The 6,619-nt window shown below is 33.5% G+C and overlaps 1 pseudogene; it reads right to left on the bottom strand.

The window, feature by feature from the left end:
• Nucleotides 1-2,174: 2,174 nt before the first annotated feature.
• LOC102580096 (feruloyl CoA ortho-hydroxylase 1-like) overlaps nt 2,175-6,619 on the bottom strand; it is a 5,507-nt pseudogene continuing 1,062 nt past the window's right edge.

Genomic DNA, 6,619 nt, shown 5'->3' with positions numbered 1-6,619 from the left:
TGAATGATGTGCACCCTATTTATTCAACGTTCAAGTTGAAAGATATTTGCATTTAAGTCGCATCTATTCGGAGGTGAATGATGTGCACCCTATCTGTTCCACGTTCAAGTCAGTAGAGACTTGTGTTGAAAGATATTTGTATTTAAGTCGCATCTATTCGGAGGTGAATGATGTGCACCCTATCTGTTCCACGTTCAAGTCGGAAGAAACTTACGTTGAATGATATTTGCATTTAAGTCACATCTATTCGGAGGTGAATGATGTGCACCCTATCTGTTCCACGTTCAAGTCAGTAGAGACTTGTGTTGAAAGATATTTGTATTTAAGTCGCATCTATTCAGAGGTGAAGGATGTGCACCCTTTCGTTTCCACGTTCAAGTCAGTAGAGACTTGTGTTGAAAGATATTTGTATTTAAGTCGCATCTATTCAGAGGTGAATGATGTGCACCCTATCTGTTCCACGTTCAAGTCAGTGGAGACTTGCGTTGAAAGATATTTGCATTTAAGTCGCATCTATTCAGAGGTGAAGGATCTGCACCCTAGCTATTCCACTTTCAAGTCGGAGGAAACTTGCGTTGGAAGATATTTGCATTTAATCCGCATCTATTTGGGAGTGAAGGATGCGCACCCTATCTATTCCACGTACAAGTTGGAGGAGACTTGCATTGAAAGATATTTGCATTTAAGTCGCATCTATTCGGAGGTGAAGGATGTGCACCCTTTCGTTTCCACGTTCAAGTCGGAAGAAACTTACGTTGAATGATATTTGCATTTAAGTCGCATCTATTCAGAGGTGAAATATGTGCACCGTATCTATTTGACGTTGAAGTCGGAAGAGACTGGCGTTGAAGGATATACATTCAGATCCTACCGATGGATCATTTTCATTCGTCCTACCGATGGACACACACATTGATATCCTATCAATGGATCATCTTCATTCGTCCTACCGATGGATCATCCGCATTCGTCCTATCGATGGACATACATTCAAATCCTTCCGATGGATCATTTTCATTCGTCCTACCGATGAACATGCATTTATATTTTACTAATGAATTATCTTCATTCGTCCTACCGATGGACATACATTCAGATCCTACCGATGGATCATCCTCATTCGTCCTACCGATGGACATACATTCAAATCCTTTGGATGGATCATCTTCATTCGTCCTACCAATGGACATGTATTTATATCCTACCGATGGATCATATTCATTCATCGTATCGTAAGAGATGCTACCTTTTTTCTTTTAGTTTTGTCTCTACTAATGAGTTTTATCTTGTTTTTTCGAGAACATCAAAGATGATGCATTCTCAATTAAGCCATAGGTGTTGACTGTGTCAACAAGGACGCGGTAAAACGTGGAACCTTTTGGAAGCAAGTTGAGGATCGAATTCCACCACATTCCAGCCACACTTTTATATGAAGGTCATGTGTTCGGCCAAAATCGGATTTCTCAATTTTCATTGTCCATGATTTCTTTCATCAATCGTATCCAACGAAAGGGACAGCTGTTGACACCCAATTTTGGCCTAACATTTTCAAAATTCGTAACTTTTAAATTTTATTTATTTAATTGTTCAAAATATATTTTTTATAATTTTAAATAAGTTTATCGATAACAATCTTTATTTGTCAAAATTTTGGATTTTTTATCAGTTAATTTAAATTACATTATTTTTTTGTCACAGCCGGTTAAATACGTTCAAATATTTGTTCATTTTGATTAAATCTTTATTTCTGTTAAATTGTACTTTTTACATGTCATTAGTTACGTTCATTACTTTTTTTAATTTTCATTTTTATTCGTTACAGTTGCTAATATTAATTTTGATATTTTGCAAAGTCTAGAAATTCATTCAAATATACATAAGATTTCATACACAGATATTTTATTTAACTAGTGGTTTCAGCCCATGATTTTATGATAATGGTATCGTACTATAGATAGTTTTCGATTTTCTATATAAACAATAGCTTATTAATTAAGTCAAGGGGGTGGATAATATTTTTAGACTAAGTGGTGAAAACTTCCAAAAGGAGTGAAACCCTAAGATATTTTCTATCATATTCTCAAAGCTGCCGCCACCCTTCTTCCTCACCACCTCCCAAACTCCATTTCCGGCTAGCTTCAACCAGCAAATAACAACTAAACAACCCCACTGTTCTACCTCAAACCCAGCAGCTCAAACAGCCCTTCAAGCCTCCGACCACCAACCAGATCACAAACCACCACTCTACCACCGCGAACCACCAGTGAAACCAGACCCAAAACCACCCAAAACCCTCTTCTCTTTTCGGGCGAACCAACCAAAAGACCCCATTTCCCTTTGTTTTCTCCCTTTTCCAGCGAACTACGCACCAAACAACTAGATCCACTTCAACAGCAAACCAAGCGAGTTCCAAGCTCTGCGAAAACCAACAACAACGTCGCGACCATCGGAACAGCAACCATGAGCTCTCAAAGTTTGGTGAAACCCACAAAAACTCCGACGAGTCTTTTACTTCTAGATCTGGCCGAAAAAGCTTCCCTCCGGTAACCTCCTTTTCCTATTATATTTTATTGTCATATATTTTGTGTTGTTTGGTGTTATTGTTGATAAATATTCTCACGATTGCATTATTTTTCACTTTTAATTATTGAATTCTTGTATAATTTTTTATCAATTGTTTTGGTCCTTTATTTTTTCTTGTTATTTGCAACAATTTAGTTATCTTTGGTTTAGCAAGTTTGTGTTCATTTCATATTGCTCCTCTGTTTTCACATTATTTTATTTATTAAAAATTGTCAAGTAGATATTGCAAGACTACTGTTGCACTAGATTATAGTAGTATTGTTACTTTTGATTATTATTTTGTTAGAAGTAGTTTTGTTCTACATTTGGATTAATGGTCTATTATTATTTTTATTTGTTGTTCTCGTTTTGTAGTGTGGTAGCTAGATATGTTACGCTAAGTTGAATTTAATTTGTTTGTAGCATTGTGGTACTTTCTGTTAATCTCATCTTCTTTAATTGTGTTTTATCTTAGTTTGTTTTATAGTTATTTTTGATATATTAATTTATTGGGATTGTCTTTAAATTATATTGGTTTGTTTTGACAATAATTAGGACATTGTTCTATTTTCGGTTGGCTTGATTATTATTTTATGTTTGTTTATTATCTTTTTCATTTCATTTCTTGTTTGGAAAATAAGTTAATTGGGCCAATGAAAAAGTCTCTCCGTCGATTTTTGAGGCCTCCCCATTGTAAAAGATGGATTTTTAGTTTAATTTTATATAAATTGTATGTTAAAATTGGTTAATGAAAAAATCTCTCCGTCGATTTTAGAGGCCTCCCCATTTTAAAAGTCGAAAATTTAGTTTAAGTTTATATTTTGTATGTTAGAATTGGCCGATGAAGAAATTACCGTCAATTTCCAAGGCTCTCATGTTAATAAGATGGATTTTTATTTTTAAGTTATTATTTAATTCATTTATTTTTATTCATATTTATTTAGTGTTAACACTTTTACTAATTTTCTTTATAGGTACCCGAAGATGCTTCCCATTGGAGAATTATATTGTTTATTCATTATTTTTTATATATCGATGTTAAGCAAACTTTAGGTCGTGTCTTAAATTATTATTTTTATTTTAATACTTGTGTATATTGCATGTTTATTATACTAGTATATTTGTTTTTATCTCCTCAATTTGAAAAAAAATGAACTCAGTCGGAACCCACATTTGTGGATTTCGAAGGATGCCTAACACCTTCCCTTTGAAATAACTTGAACCCCTTACCTAGAATCTAATGGTTTCGTAGACATATTTTTAAATGGTTTCCTAGTTTTTCTTAAAATTAGGTGGCGACTCCTTTAAAACTCATTTATTCTTAAATTCTTTTAAAATCGACTTAATTGATTATTTTTTGAGTCACCACGACATTTCGCCTTACTTGAATAAAGTAGGGATGTAAACATTATGTACAATCCAAAGTAAGTACAATGACTCCTTGTGCTTCTTTGATGTATCTTTGTCATTCAACAAAGCTATCAAATTGAGATTTTTGAAGCTTGGGTCAACAAAGGACACCAAGTCCTGCTCCTCAGTTGACTATTCCTTAATTGTTTGTGCTTCTCCTTTCTTTCGTCTCTGTGGTTGTTTTTGGCTGCGAAAACAGGGATTGGCTCAGAAGGAGAATGACATTTTAACCCTGTAACTATGATAAACTCTTTTTTGTCAAAGAAGAGTGGTATGCCACAATAATTAATCAACCAGCATCCTTCTTTTCATTATTCTAAAAAATGAGCCTTCTTTTCAGAAGTTCATAGACCATGCTCATTTGAAAACATACATTATTATTCATAGGCCAATCAAGATATTGCCCAAAACAACTATTCCTAAAAAATCTTTCAAATCATTCCCCCAGAGTATCTTCCTGAATGAGTCGAAAGATTTTCCCATGGGTGACCTTATAATTCTATCACCAGTAGCATTAGGCTTGAAATGCACAGAAAAAGTGTGCATTGACAGCTTTGATCCCATCATCCTCAACTTCATTTTTTTCTTCTACTTCAACTTCTTTTTTATCGTCTTCTTCCTCAACTTCTTTATTTTTTCCTTCTTCATCCTCAACTTATTTTTTCCCTTCTTCTTCATCCTTATTTTTTTTTTCCTTTCTTCTTCCTCAACTTCTTTTTTTTCCCTTCTTCTTCCTCAACTTCATTTTTTTCGTCTTCTCTTTCTTCATCATCATCAATTTCATTTGTATCTTTTCTATCATCATCATCCTCATTTTTTTCTTGCCCTTCTTCCTCTACATCAACTTCATGAAGAATTTCAAGATTTTCTTGAGAAAATCTCGGTTCTACTTGAGAAGAAGAAACTCTTGATTCTATTTGAGAAGAAGAAACTGCTTCAGATGCAAGCTCTTCTAAAAGAGTGGAACTAAAATTTTCCTTCTTCTTCCTACCAGTTTTAGTCCTTGGTTTCTTCTTGATCTTTGTTTCAGTTCTTACTTCAATTTTTCTTTTGACAGCAAACATTATATTTTTATCTGTAACCACAAAATCAAATATTTCTTAACAAAAATAACAACAGCCAAACACAAAACAACACAAACAACAACACATCTACAAATACGATTCAATACCACACATGAACCAACCAACAAATCACAAAACCCTACCTAAACCCTAACCAACCAACTACAAATTGAAGCTTTCTGAAACTATATAATATTTCAAAAGGAATAACAATCAACCAAACCACCAAACCAACCCTACAAACAAATACGTGAATAATACCATCGAATATTTACTACTATTCATGAATAGTTACTATTTTGTCTACCACTATCCTACTTACGACTTATTTGCACATATTAATAATGTACACCACCTACCATTCATACACTTGTCATTATTTTTAATATGCACACTATTTACTTTATGACACATACCTAATACTTTATGACACATACCTACTTATTGACACACACCATACTATACACTATTCTTTTTATGACTTTATGGCTTTTTACATCTTATCTACGTATCTACTTTACAACTTTACAACTCTTTTTCATTACTTTACTTGCATAACTTCTCCTTTCTTATCTTTTTGTCTTCTTCCTCTTTTTCTTCTTCTTATTTTCGTTGATCATTCCAGCTGGACATCTGGAATTATGTTATCTTCTCCATTACATTTTGAACATATGTGATCAGGGTATTTGTGTCCAATTAATTTGCAATATCTGGTTAATAACTCTGTTGAAATAAATCCTGTTTTTAGTGCTCGCGTCGTAGGTCGTTCCTCTGGCTTAAGTAATGATAAAATCCATCTTTGGACTTCATCCATATTTGTTTTCCTTAGCTCCCTTGAATTAGAATAAATCATTAATTGATCTCTTGCATAATAGCTCCATATAGCGTTTCCGTTTAAATAATTATTTGCTAGTTCTTGTATAATGGTTGATATACCAATTATTATTTTATTGGCATAAAAACAAGGTATCTCACTTTTTTGTATCTCTGGCTGCTGTTCGATATCTTCCGGTATTATCATATCTTTTGTTAGTCCTATCTTTACCACTTGTATCAGAGGTTTTTATTTCCTCGTATAATATCTCTGTTGTTGCCGTATAAAATTTTACATAGAATAAATTTCCCTTAGTAACTCTCTTATATGTAATAATGCTTTATGTAGTTCCGGTATTCCACTTAGTTCCTCTCCGTCATATGTATATACTATATTTAATAGTCCATAGTTATAACATGTCCTTACTAAGTTGGCGTTAGTTTTCGGTTGTGCAATCAGTTTATTATAGCCTTGTAATTTTGGGTTAAATAATCCTGGTTGGGTTCTTGGGTTGTAGTAGATCTGGGTCTAAGGTTTAAAAATATTTGGATTATGTATATATTTTCTATATAGGTTCGCGTAATATGGTTATATATTCTTTTGTCATGGTGTAGGCTATCTGCGTATGTAGAAGTTTGTGGTTCTATAGTTAATGTGTTTTTTGGTGTTGGCCTTGGGGTAAATGGTTTTTCAAATATCTGGTTTAAGTTTGAGTTCTTATGCTTTTCACTTACTCGTTGGCTTGTAGCTGCAGCTGTATTTAAACAAA

This window comes from Solanum tuberosum, unplaced genomic scaffold (assembly GCF_000226075.1).
Source record: "Solanum tuberosum cultivar DM 1-3 516 R44 unplaced genomic scaffold, SolTub_3.0 scf00193, whole genome shotgun sequence".
Classification (NCBI taxonomy): domain Eukaryota; kingdom Viridiplantae; phylum Streptophyta; class Magnoliopsida; order Solanales; family Solanaceae; genus Solanum; species Solanum tuberosum.
The sequence above is the reverse complement of the archived record's forward strand: the minus strand, read 5'-3'. Positions and strand labels throughout refer to the sequence as shown.